The following is a 14121-nucleotide window of genomic DNA, read 5'->3' as shown; positions in this document are numbered from 1 at the left end:
TGAAAAGGAGCTGGGAACACTTTCTAAAATAGCATATTTTTCCACAGCATAATTGCTATCTCTCCTTTTATTTTTCATTATTACCCTAAAAGGAGCATGTATTGAGAAATAATTTAGGTCATTATGCATGCTGGATAAATGTTTGGGGTTTTTTTTTTTTTTTTTTTCTGTATAAATGTGGGATGTGGTAGATTGAGCTGCCCTTTAGTACCCAGAGAACTTTTTAAAGATCAACCCCACCTTGATCTAGATAATGATTAATTTCTCAATTTGAGTTATGTGCATTGGTTCCCAGGGGCCTCTTGAAATTGGGATGGATCCAGACCCACAGCTGTATTGTTAGGGACTAACTTGGCAAACTGGAGAGCACTTTAATTCCTTAGTTTTGCTTTCTGTCATCAGAAATGACTGAAATGTCTGACACCCAAGTTCTTGATAACCATGTGTACTTTTCTAATCAGGTTAAGCTTTCAAGAATAACACTACAACTTTGATACCACAATGAGTAGTGCTTTCCTTCTAAAGTCTAACATCTTGTCCCAAGGGATCTTCTTGGAGTTGCCACATCCAGTGAGCACTTCCAGTACATATTTTCATTGCAGAATGCTCACTACTTTGTGGATATCTCTACATTTTCACCTTTTAAAAACCCTTACAATTAAAGCTATTTTGCAGTTAATTAGAGCTGCTGCATGGATTCTGAGTTACTGAGGTAGTCTGTCTCTGGGAATTTTTGTAGGAAGCACTTCCCTGGAAGTTTAACTAAAGAACTTTTAGCAGAAGTGAATCTCTTGCGCTTTGTAATATAAACAGCTGTAAGTTTGTAAACAAACTGACCCCCAGCAGAGTTTATGAGAGGAATAAGTGAGCTGTAGGATCTCAGTGCTGTTCCTGTGGTCTTTTAATTATTTATCTCTGGTCAGGTTTATCAGTCATTAACACTGTTTTCCTTGGCCCCTTTCATGGATTTCAGTGCAGGGATGGGGTTTCAGACTGAGCTCTTCAAAGAGTATGCTGTATATCTTCATCTAATTGCAGGATTTAGTTTATTAAGTGTTCTTTTAACTGAATATCCACTTAATGTTAATAATTTAAAAGTTTTAATACTGTATTCAAACACTTTAATGTGGTACTTAGTGTTTAAGTATTCTGTCTAGAATGCTAAATAAAGCTTAGATGATTGTTCTGCTGTGCTGTCTTAGCTCTAAACTTCTCAAACCTCTTGCACTTCTCTTACAGACTCTGACCTGTTATGCAAAATAGAAAACACTGCCTTTAGGTTCCCAGAGTGCCCTTTTTCTTTTTCCCCTCCCTTTGCTTCATGATATTTTTTACTTTTTTTTTTAATTCACTGAATAATTGTTCCAGGAGTAGCTTTAAATTCATTTATTTTCTCCTATGTCTTTTTAAATACTATAACACTCTACCTGCAATTTGTGTTATATTACACAGCAGTGTGTTAATATCTTTGTTTCTTTGTGTGGCTTTTATCAGACATGGGGGAAGGGCAATATTACAAATTCATACCAGATCAAGCTGTGGTGACCATGGGAATAGTTAATTATGCCTCTTCTGATCTGCTGAACAGTTCAGGGGCTGAGTGCCTCGTGGGGCTCTTGCATTTACACTTTTGAGGGCTAATATGCTGTCATGAAGTTTGGGATGGATGGATAAATCACAGAATCTTGTTTTGTCTTCTCCTTCCTAGTGTTGTCAAATGGAATCTCTGCTTTTTTGGTGAGCAGATTTGCTTTGTGGGATTAATTTACATGCAAGTCAGTTGGACTTTAAAAGAGGCAGGTATAAAGGTTATTTCCACAGAATTAACTAGTGGCATGGCAGTGTGCCTAGCATTCCTTTCAAATTATTGATGGAGAAACAGTCTTGAAAGTGCTCTGTTTGCCTGGCCCCTGTCCTTGTCAGCAGCCTGCCTTGGGGACTGCTTTCTCTTCCTGTGTGTGTTTTGGAGTTGGTTTACTCACTGCACAGTCCTGCCTTGCTGCCACACAGCCTCCCTGGTGGGTAACCCTGACAAGACTGGCTTGAGCTGCCTCCTATGGCTTGGTGGCACAGCTGAAGGAGAACTTCTTGCTTCCTTGTGCCTTCCTTCCCACTGACAACAAAGGAACAGCCAAGATCCTTTTAATGTCTGGGCTTTCACCATCCTGTGAAGTGTAAAACTTACTCAGTGCTCTGGAAACTGGAGAATGCTCCTATTCAGGAGGTAAGGAGCAGATAAAACTTCTCTTTGCTCTCAGTTTTATTATCTTGAGGCCTGGTTTCTGTCAGCTTAGTCACTTGTGAGTCAGGCAGAGTCTTTTTGATGTTCAGTTCCCAAACAGTGGGATGATACTGTGAGTAAAGGTCACCAGAAATCCTGGACATCACGTGAAGTGTACTCAATTATCTTAGTCACTACTGCTTCGCTGGTTTAGAGGTTTCAGACTTTTCTGTGGAACATGAAAGACCTGAAAAATTGTTCAAAACAGTGTTAGATAACTTGCTGCAGTTTGGGATAAGTGTTCATGGAGAGGGAACAGTGAGCTGGGACAGAACAGCAACTGTGACTCTGATGTGTTAAAGGGCACAAAGTTGTCTTCTGTTGCTGTTTGCATTTAGTTAATCATTAATATCCAGGATCTTGCTGCTGCTGTTTAGGGTTAGTCATGCACTTGTACTCATTGGGTATTTCACCAGAGGGATGGTATTACATGGATGTTGACCCCACTGGTGTCTTAGGGGTGAACCCTTTGGGGTTTGTGTCTGTGGTGTTAATACCAAGAATTTTTTTGCTGAGCTGGTAACATAGATTCTGTACAAATTGATTCTGTAGTGCTGTGATGCTTCCTGGTCTTAATCTGATATGAACCTTTGATAGATGGCTGTGTGCAGTGCCCTACCTTTTACTGGTGTTTATTTTAAAGAGGAAGATTAGGGGAAAACTTGGTGCATTTGTCGAGGGTTTTGCATTGTTTTAAAACCCTATTCATATGTTTATTTGATGCTTCTGCAAAGGAAAGCATAGACATTTTAAAATTAAGCTTGTACTGCAGTTATCACTTATTCTATGTGGTTCTCTGGATAAGAGAATTGATTCTTAAAAGCCTTTATCTGCAGTGTAGCTGGGTGATAATACCCAAACTCATGTAAAAACATGGTCATGTTCCCACAGAATTGACAAGAAGATGACTTTAAAGGTTCTGACATTATTGAGTTATTCTGTATCAAACATTTGATCTATAAAATGCAAACTGCTATGGATCATAACTTTGAATAAAGTGAGCAGAAGCTGCAGGGAGGTCAAGCCATTTGTTAGAGGTCAGTGAGCTCAGCCTGGGAGGTGGAGGACCTGTAGAGTCAAACCAACTGATGCATTGTGGTGCAGCTGCAATACAGGTCTGTCATATCCAACATCAGCATTTAAATGATTTGTGGGGTTAATCACAAATGGGGAGAGAGCTCTGGTGGTGATTCATTGTGTTCCGTGCTTGAGAATGGGCCCTGAAAGAGATGCTTCTTCACAAATCCTATAAAATAAATGTTCTTGTTTCACTGTTTAGGATGATTCTTGGATAAGAAGCAATGTGTGAGGTTCCTTTTGGTTTTTTGTTGAATAAGTTAGGAGATTTTCCTTGTCATTTGACAGTTCAATTTTGTGAAATTTAACTACTTAAGGAGCAGTTTAGATCTAAGTTTAGTTTACTGGTTTTCCTCTATTTCATTAGGATGTTAAATCCCATTGTTTCTTTCAATTGAAAGGTAAGGGTAAGTCTCTAGAATTGTGTATTTTTCTCACTTAATTTTCCTTCTGTTATTTAAAAGAGTAAAATCCTTTTTTTTTTCTGTTTTTTGTTTAATATATTTGAGCTGTACCAAACCACAGTAGCTCCAGTGTAGCAGCAGCCTGTGAGTGTGTGAACAAGGAGCTGGAAGGCTCCACATAAGCACTGCTGTAGTTTACCCTTGTATTCTCAAGGTGTGGAGGCTTCACCTTCTACAAGGTGACTGTCCCCTTCCTGAATTTCAGTAGCCACAAGCCTCTTCAGCAAGACACAGGAATCTCACCTTCCTATTCCTTAGTTTTGCTGAACAAAGCTGAAGTTGTGCAACTTGGCTAAGCTAGCAAATAATGTGAATTTAGAGGAGGGCTTTTACTCCCTGTTGCTGGGTCTTTTACTCAGCTGTTTCTGTCATACCTGTGCACAGTTATAACTTGCTAATTTCCCTGCTGCCTGAGGGTAGTGGCTTGTCTAGTGCACTTTCTCTCTCTTTTTTCAGGAGTGTGCACAGACCTTTTTTCAGTCTGCTCTCTCAGTAGGTATTTTCTGTCCTGAATGCAGAATCTTACCTAGGTCACTATCTGAATCACACAGAGCAGTGATTGTTAGCTCCTGCCTGATTTCTCCAGACAAGTGAAACCCTTTTCTGCCATCTTTGGATATCCTAAACCAGGGAAGACCCTCTAAAGGATGGCATTTGTTAGAGCTTCTCTGGTCTCAGCTCTAGTACAGCTGTGTGTCTCTCAACATAAGCAAGTGTTCAGGAGAATCTCATTCCATAGCAGGGAATGACTGATTTCTGGCTGTAGTGGAGTTGAGGGAGTTGTCACTGAGTCTGAAAGACAGAGTGCAAGAGACCAGGCCAAGTGGATCAGACCTCCCAGGAGAATGGCAGGGAGCTGTCCTGTGAAATACCAAGGTGGCAAAGGGACTCTGCCATGGCTCATGTCCAGGCTGTGTTCCTGAAGAGTGTCACTGTCCTGTCATGCTGCCCTGTGGCCTCTCCATGCTGCATCTTCCAGCCTTTTGAGAACGTTGTGCTGCAAGGAAGGGTCTGTGCAGGGAAGCCATGGACACAGCACTCTGTGCTTCTTGCCTCTACACTCTTGTGCCTCTGTGCTGTCTGTAGGTCTTGCCCACAAGGCCCTTCTCAGAGTGATTTACCAGCGTTGCACAAAAAACATTGTCATTTAGGGTGCTTCTCTTGCAAATAGTATTTAGCAGCCTTGGCTAAGAGAAGGTTTTCTACCTCCAGGGAAGCTGAATGAGCAGCCAAGTAGCACCAGGCTGAAAGGGACAACTTCTGAAGCTCTTGAAGCGAGAGGAGCCTGGCATAATATGAATGTTATTTGTTTAAACTCTGCTCTGTTTAATTCATTTAAAATAGGTGTGACATCACCTAAGCAACCACCATTCTGTACAACACTGTCTTGTTCACTGTCATGACTTTGGTAACAACCTATAAAGCCAAAAGCCACCCAGCAAGCTCTGCTGCCTTGCCCTGCTGAACTGTTCTCCCTTCACTTCTCAGCTGGTGTGTCTGCACAGAGCCAGCTATTGCCTGGAGTGAGCAGCACTTAAATAAAACCTGTCAGACTGTGATCAGCTCTACAATCTGCCACCCTTCTGCAGTGTCTGGTGGAGTGCCTGAATGTTTGGGATACAAGTTAAAATGTGTAGAGCTCCACAGGAGCAAAGGTTGGAACCAGCAGGTTGCTTGGGCTCATGGGCTGACTGAAGGGGATAAGATTTCTCCTTCCCAGTTCTGCTGTAGTTTTACATATCCTGTTACTGTAAAGTGGTTGGCTGAGACAGTCTGGCCATTCATCATTTCTCATGTTGGACTAGCCCCACTGATCCCTTTTAACCTGAAAATAACAACAAAGATCCATCTGTCTTGTTGCAAATGCTCAGTGTGTCCTCTGTGCCAACTGAATGGCTGCTGCTTTAGTTACTCGTGACTTCCTCTGTGTTGCAGCCCAGAAGCAGGACAAAACCCCTCCTTTGTGGCTTTGAATAATAATATTAATAAAATCTGCTGTTGTCAAATAGGTGGGATCACCAAGCACAGGCATTTTGTGCTGGCCATCTTTGGCATGGTTGGTGGCTTTGTTGGTTGCCTGCAGTGCTGTGTGTCCTGGCAGTGACCTGCATGTGACAAGTGAAGGTCATTCCCGTGCAGCAGGAGTGTGTCCCACCCAGAGCTGGTGTTGACTTGGGAAGGGCTGCCCTTCTGCAAAGGTGTGGTGTGGCATTACACCTAATGGATTTAATAGTAGGATGCTGCTCAAATGGATGGTCTTGTTCCTTTGCTTTCCATCCACACCCAAAGCCACGTGTCTTTCATAGCTTCCCCTTGAATTTAGTAAGGACTTGAGTGATGGTTTGTAGCAAATAAAGGCAAAAAGGAGCTAAAAACTTCCATGGTGGAAGTGATTTGTCATGGGGCTGTGCAATCAGAAATAACAGGTGGATTTGGGAGGATCATGGTTGTGCCTCAGCTCTCCATTTAGGAGCTGTCAGATGATACCTTATCCTCTTCCTGGATATGGTATTTGCAGGGAATGCCCCAACAAAGCAGGAATGAAGCATCTGACTCCATGTTCTCAGAAGGCTAATTTATTATTTTACTTTATGATACTATATTATATTAAAGAATACTATACTAAAGAATACAGAAAGGATACTTAATGAATGCTAAAAAGATAATAATGAAAACTCATGACTCTTTCCAGAGTCTCGACACAGCTTGGCCCCAATTTGCCAGAGTCAAAACAACTCACACACCAGAATCCAATGGAACAATCACCTGTGGGTAAACAATCTCCAAACACATTCCACATGTGAGCACAACACAGGAGAAGCAAATGAGCTAAGAATTATTTTCCTTTTCTATGAGGCTTCTCAGCTTCCCAGGAGAAAAATCCTGGGTGAAGGAATTTTTTCAGAGAATGTGAATGCCAGATACCCTCCCTTGAGAGTTGGTAATAAGGGGAATTTCTCCACCATCTTTGTGTATTGTCACTCACTGCAGGGATGAGGTTGGACTAACAAAAATATATCATTTACTCTGGAGGTATTTAGAAGATGTAACAAGGAAGCCTCTACATTGTAACAGCAAACATGTAGGAAGACGGAGCAGGTTTTGAAAGTGATAAATAGGCACACTATTGTGCTCTGTGGTCTGAAATTCCTAGTTTGGGTTAGTTTGGTTTGTTTTTTGCTTGTCCTGCAGGTAGATGGCTGAAGTGCACATTCTGGAATTAGAGCATAAAGGAGATGTCAACCCAGGCTGTGATGTGCTAAAATGCCTCTGAATTTGCCATTGTAGTAATGCATTTTAGGGTACCAGACTGGTCAGCTTGCATCACAGAACAGCCCAGTGTGTCCTGTGACTTTTCCTGCACTAGAATTAATCTGTGTGGTTAAATATGTCATTGTTTCAGATGCCAGAAATGGTGTTGGTCCTCTGACCTACCTGTGTGTGTCATGAGTGTTTTGGTTTGGAGTGTTTTATGGAGGTAGGACACAGGTTTTGACAGCTGTTTTCCTGGAGGAGTGACTAATACAATGTGTTTTCAAAAGTGTTTGGCACAGAGCTCTGTGAAGTTGCTGGGTTTGGAGTAAATAAGCGTTCTACACTTTTTTTTTTCTGACTTGCTACATGATTTGTTTTATGTTGCTATTACATCACAAATCTTCTGCTGTCTTGTTATTTTTTTAAATACTATTTTAGATACATTGACTCACAAAAAAAGAAATTCTTCTCCTCTACTTCCATACCCTGCCCTCCCCCATGGGTGCTCCCACCAGCACAGCCCCTGATACCAGTAAATGGAATTTAAGTAATAAATGTGCTTGATGTATGGGCAGGCACTTGCTGTATGATAAATGTGACTTTGCCTTGTGTGTTCTGGTGGGCTGAGGTGGAGCTGCTTCCTGGTGTGAATGCTGATTGTCTTTTTATTGGTGAGATTATTATGCCTTGGCTGAAAAAGCAGAAAAGGAGAGTTTTTAAACCCAGGAAGAGTTGGTGTCTTAGGCAGTGGGAGGTGTGGTGTGGGTGGGAAAGGTGCCAGATCCTGTGATAGCCTGTGTTGTTTAGGTGTAGGTGGTGTTAAATATGCTTTTATCACTGATGCACATCTATTTTTGCTTTTCTCCAGGAAGAGTCTTGTCTTGTACAGAATCTTTTTTTATTACCAGAAAAACATGGGGCTTTCTTTTCCTTGTGAGGAAGTACCTGCATTTTAAAGGACTGTCTTGAGATGTGTAATTCTCCTGAGTCCCCACAGGGAGCACTTACTGAGGCCTTTTTTTGGCCTCTGGCCATGTAGGAGGCTGAAGGAACCATAACACTTATTCCCAATGGGGAGAAGCTCTATTACAGCAAGAACAGCCTGCTTTCTTTTTTATTTTCCTTTATGAAGTTATTACTAACTTTTTTTTCTTTTGTACAAAGACTTCCTGTGAGTTTGACGTAAGTAGAGAAAATTGAGATGATTCAGGCTTAAGCTTGAGTTTATAACCCCACTCATTATGCTTGGATGCTGCCTTGGCTTTAGGATCATTGGGAGCAGCCCATGTTTAGATACTGAAGAATGGGAGGAGGAGCAACTGGAACTCCCCCTGTGATTATGTTGTATGAGTTGGACTGGTCCCTTTTTTTGTAGTATCTATCTGTTGTAAGAATTACATGGTATAATTTTTTATCTGCTTGAAAATAACATCAATTTCATTCTGTATGAAATGTTTATAACTTGGTGCTGAATGCAGAAGATGAGGCAGAGTCTGCCTGAAGGGGCAAACCTCCAAAGATCCAATTCTCCTTTGCTGGCTCCGGGAGGAGGAGGAGCAAGCTGCAAGTAGGACACCAAGAGTACAAGCCCAAACACCATGTGTGGGCTTGCTTTTCTGACAGTCAGCTTGCAGGAGTTAATGATGAAGTGTCCAGCAGTGCAAAAGTCGTGTCTTTGAGGAGCCACGAGGAAGGATTTGGGGAGAAAGGGAAAGATTATTTTGGGGTGGAAGGGAATATGTTGAAGGAGAGGAGCTACACAGATGGCAGTGACAGGGATCTGTGAATGTGCTGCTGTGTGGTATAATATGAAGAATTTATGCAGGGTTTGTTTACTCTGGGTTTCTGCAGTTGTTTAAATACATTGGTGCAAATTCAAGTGGATCCAGACCTGAGCAGAGCGAGCTGTAGATGATTGGTGTTGGCAAATGTGGGTGCTCAGTAAAAGGCTGTGGTTTCCTACATGTGTTACTGAAACAAATATATTTTATATTCTTACAGGCCAATTTGCTTGGTTTTTATCCTTGTATTGGGTTTGTATAGCCAGGTTTTGGTGGGGAGGGGGCTACACAGGTGGCTTCTGTGGGAAACTTCCAGAAGCTTCCTCCATGTCCAACAGAGGCAATTCCAGCCAGCTCCAAGATGGACCTGCTGCTGGCCAAGGCTGGACCAGTCAGAAATGGTGGCAGCTCCTCTGGGATAACATTTAGGAGGAAGGTAAAAAAAGATATCATGCAGATATAGTTATGGCTGGAGAAGAGCAGAGTGAGAACAGGTGAGAGAAACAACTCTGCAGACACCAAGGTCAGCTCAGGAGGAGGAGGAGGTGCTCCAGGCACTGGAAGTGAGATTCCCTGACAGCCTGTGGTGAGGCAGCTGTGCCCCTGCAGCTCTTGGAGGTCCATGGGGATGCAGAGATCCACCTGCAGCCCATGGAGGAGACCCCCACTGGAGCCAGGGGGATGAAGGAGAGGCTGTGAATGGGCTCTGAACCTGTGGGAGACCCATGGTGGAAGAGGCTCCAAGAAGAGACCTTCAGACCTGTGGAGAGAGGAGCCCTTGCTCTGGAGCAGGTTTCCTGGTAGGATCTGTGGCCCTGTGGGAGACTCACACTGGAGCAGGCTGTGCCTCTGAAGCACTGAATCTGGAAGAGTGTTTGTGGAGAACTCTTCTCCTGGGGTGGACTCACACTGGAGAAGTTCATGGAGATCTTTATCCCGTGGGAGGGACCTTTCACTGTGGCAGGGGAAGGACTCCTATCCCTGAGCAGCAGCAGGAACAACATGGGATGAACCGACCACAATCCCTATTCCCATCTCCCTTCACTGCTGGGGGGAAAGAGCTAGAGCTGGAAAGGTGGGGGAAAGGTCTTATTGTACTTCTTATTTTCCTGTTCTGAGTTTTTAAAACATAAATCCAATTAATATCCCTAATATGAATTTGTTTTGCCTGTGACATTATTTGGGGAGTGATCTCCAGCTTCTTATCTGAATGTATGAATCCTTCATTATGTTTTGTCTCCCTCATTCATTTGCAGAGGGGAGTGATAGAGAGGCTTTGGTGGCAGCCTGGCATCTGGCCAGGGTCAACCCACTACAAAGTTTTGGATTTTTTTTTTTCCTACTGAATGCTGGTGTTGCAATAGACACTTGGAGTATAAAAGTATGGGTGGCTTTAAAAGCCACCTTTGTTTGAGATTTTCTTGCCTTGTGTGATACGTGGTGGCTCAGCCAAGGAATGGGGAGTTGGGTTGCTCCTGTGCTGAGTGTTCATCCAAAACAGTGAGCTTTATTTGCATAGACCTTTCTGGTGTCTGGCTTGTGGGAGGACTTCTGCTTTCTTGTGTATGAAAATGCCTGAAGAAAAATGTCAAGCTGGAAAACGTAATTTGGGTTCAAAGTAAAAGTCTCTGTTTGGAAAGCTCTCTGAAAGACTGGGTGCATAATGCTCAGCTGAAAGAAGAGGGGATGTAGGTCAGGAACAGGAATCCTGTGTTTACCAGTCCTGATAGACTTCACAAAATCAAAATTGCTAATCTAAGATAATGATTTTCTACAAGATTTGGCAGGAAAATTGTTATTGCATATTCCTCATTAGTAAGTCTGAGCTGCAGTGCTGAGTTCTGTTGTTGAGGTTGCAGTCCATGAAGTAGAATGAGAGCAAACATCCATCCATCCATTAATTTCAGACAGTAACAATACTTGGCCAGAACTTGGGCTGTTTCCCTTGCAGCTCTTCAGATTCCCATCAGGATGATTCAGATGCATGATAGTGAGATGTAATGTGGCATTTGTGCTACAGCCTTTGCCCAGCTGAACTAGCATATACCATAAACAGATGGCTTTCATTCTGTTCTCTCTACACTAAGGATAAGAGGGAGGAGAAAAAAAAAAAGGAAGGGGAAAGCTTTCTCTTTGCTGCTTGCAGCTCATTTTCCCCATCCCTTCCTCAAAGTGCACATAGATGTACGTTGTATTTTAAGTCCTGGAAAAAATTGACATTTTTGCTAAAGATAAAATACAAATGCATAACAAACTTATTGTTTAAAGTAGAAACTACCACGCCATTGAGAGTAAAAGCTCAGTCTTGTTTTCTGCTGTGATACAATGAAAAGGGAAAAGGGCTGTGCTTTATATAGACTGGGAATAATCTGAACAATCCCATGGTGCTTCCTACTGTACTCCACCTACCTTGCATCATAACTTCCTTTCTCGTATTTATGGCCCAAAGCCAGTGCAAAATAAATCGAGTGGTGTGTGAGGAGATGGCAAGAGCTGAACTCCGTGCGTTCGGGCGTGGCTGGAGGCAAGCACTAAACTTTACTCTGCATTTCTCTTGAACCCTTTATTGAACAGGATCAGGGATAGCAGCCATCCCATGTGCCTGTGTTCTAGTAAGTCTATTATTATCTTTGCTTACCTTAATCTTTTGCTTACCTTAATCTTTAGGCACAATAAGGGAGGATGTTGCCTGTGGAAGAAGGGTTTTCAGGGTCTGAGGAACTTCATGCAGAAGAATCACTGAATTACTCTGTTGTTGTGGTATAGTTTGCACTGAATGGAGAGCTGTAACCATGCACCAGCTCTGACTGCTGCTTCTCAGAACAGGAAAATGTGCTGCTGTGCAGGCTGTCTTCTGTTGTTTAGAAAGTTGCATCAAGTCAGCAAAAAATATCTGTTTTAGCCACTGATTTCTTTGTAGCTATCTGGGAAGGTGCAGCATCATTGCTCCCACTAGGTAAGATGCAAGATTTAAATTTAAAACTCTCTGTGTGGAGGGGTTTTGTATTTATCAGGGAAGACTTAGTAGTAGTTTAAATTGTGGGTAAAAGCAGTTATTTCTCTCACCTGTACTTGAAATGTGATAGTTAATCTATTAATTCTAAAATTTGTGTTGCTAGTTTTTCAGTTAACTAAAACTAGCTTCTAAAATTACATTTTAGTTCAGGATTTAAATTTAGAGAAAAGGATGTAAATTAATTGAAAAGACCTAAAAGAACGTCTTTTAATGCCTCCTTAAAAATGAGAGCTGAGAAAATTTGTTATGCAAGCTAAAATCATTACAGCTGTGTTATGGAAATTATAAAAACCTTCAAAACAGGTAATGAGTTCTTGAAGGGATTAGGTTTCAGTCTGAAATGTAGCTAATAAAGAATGTGGTACAGGATGATGTTATTAGCTCTAATGCAAAGTAACAAAATGAATCAAATTTTCCAGAGGCAGTATGCTTGTTTGGCTATCAAATATGGGATTGGCTCTGCTGTTGCCTCCTAGTGTGCCTCAGTTTCCCTGCCTGTAAAGTAGGAAACTGCTTGCTTGTGTCATGACTTCCTGGCCATAAAGTGCTTTGAAGCTGAAGAATATTGTGTGAATAGATGCCATGGTTTGTGTTGTATAGTTCATGCTGTGCAGGAAGCCTCCATAAAGTTAGGAATCCAGACAATAGTGAAAAAAAGCATTAAGTTGTTATTTTTTCAATATATTCTCTTCTTGATTATATTTTATAAGGGACTGAGTTTTGCTGATTGTTGCCCATTGCTGATGTTTTGTGATCAGAGTTGGATCTTTCCCTAGGAATGTGGGGAGGGGGAAAATGTGTCCCTTTTAACTCAGGTAGTTTCAGGAATTAATTAAGTGTATTTTAATTTACATCATGCCCCATATAAGAGTGTTCTTCTGAATATTTGAAACCTGAATGCTTGAATGCTATTAGTGTATGAATTAGAAAGTATCCAATTTAGCACCCTTTTAATTCCAAAGATGTGTGACATCAGCTTTATAATAACTAAGGAATAAGAGAAGTCTGATCCTTGCAGAAACATCATCAAAGCTGAAAAGTAAATTGCATTTCTATTCCCCCCCCACTTTAATCAATAATTGAGGCCTTCTGATCTAAGGAGAAGAGTGATTCCAGGCCTTTGATGTGAAATGATATCTTGTTGGATGGATGGGAATTATAAGACTTGTGTTTGCTCAGGTTAGTTTTTGGAAATGGTTTCTTCTGGTTTTGGATTTTTTTAAAAAATAATTTTGTTTTTAATTTTTGTTTTGTGTGGCAGCAAAGCAGGAGCCAAAATAGAGTGTGGTCATAGCCTAGCACTTTTAACAGAGCTAGCCATTCTTAAATATTTTACTTTCAGTTAAAAATGTATTTGCAGCTGTGGAGACCCTTTGTATTTAATATGAGTGTAATTGTATGAAATGATCCCATTGAGCTCAGCAATGAATAGGTCAGATTTGCAGGCAAAGGTAAGGCTGTTTGTGCAGGAGAGAGATGGAGGATTATAAAATGGCCCATGATTTGCTTTAATTGATGCCCTCTTCTGTTCTTCTGTTTGGTTGTTTTTCTTACTAAGCTCCCTTCCTGTTCCTGGGTGTGTTTCAATCCTGACTTGGTGGCTGTAGTTGGAGATCATTCATAAATAATAGGAGTTGAAGCAAAATGATAGATTTCGTGCTGGGGCTGCTCAAATTGTACTTCACACCAGTGTAAATTTTTGTAATATTTGTGGCTGAAGTGGCAGGCTTTTTTGAGACACGAGGTCCTTTATGTTCAGTACTCTGCTTTTCCATCCAGTTGTTTGTAAGTCAAGCACTGCAGTCATTCCTTGCAAAAACTCTCCCTTGCTTTATCTCGTGTGACCTTGGGCTTCCCTCTGATGTCCTTGGTGCAGCCGATCGAAGTGCCTCATTTGGTGGCTCCATAACTGCAAACTTCTATTTTCTAAGCTGGAGCAGAGTCAGCTGGAATCTCTGATGGGATTTTAAAAGGAACTGCTTCGGTAGATACACAACACCCCTGGTTTCTCCCAGAGTATGCCAAAGTACTGCAGTGCTTTTGTATTTTAAAGCTTTTTGGTACCTGTAGTGAGCATGGGAAAAGGGAGGGCAATATTTTAGTTGAGACCTTACTTTAGGGATCTGAGTCCTGTTCAGAAAATGCTTGGTGTGTGTGCTGGGCATTCATAAAACTCAGTTTTTGTAAAGGAGGAAAAAACCATCATCCAAGGCTATATGGAATTGTCAGATGTTTCAGTAATTGCTT

At 41.6% G+C, this 14121-nt stretch overlaps 1 protein-coding gene across 3 annotated transcripts in view; it reads left to right on the top strand.

The window, feature by feature from the left end:
* The window catches only part of TP53BP2 (tumor protein p53 binding protein 2), a 56127-nt gene that overhangs the window by 2719 nt on the left and 39287 nt on the right, over positions 1-14121 (top strand). Inside the window, exon 1 of one of the 3 annotated variants that reach the window (XM_050972195.1) lies at positions 11339-11470. The exons of the other annotated variants lie outside the window; for them this stretch is intronic. The gene's annotated coding sequence lies outside the window, so the exon portion shown is untranslated. Of the gene's footprint in view, positions 1-11338; positions 11471-14121 lie in introns of those variants that run through there. 3 annotated transcript variants of the gene reach the window in all.

The sequence above is a fragment of the Serinus canaria genome, chromosome 3 (assembly GCF_022539315.1).
Source record: "Serinus canaria isolate serCan28SL12 chromosome 3, serCan2020, whole genome shotgun sequence".
Taxonomy (NCBI): domain Eukaryota; kingdom Metazoa; phylum Chordata; class Aves; order Passeriformes; family Fringillidae; genus Serinus; species Serinus canaria.
Note: the sequence above shows the minus strand (reverse complement) of the source record. Positions and strands in the feature narration are given on the sequence as shown.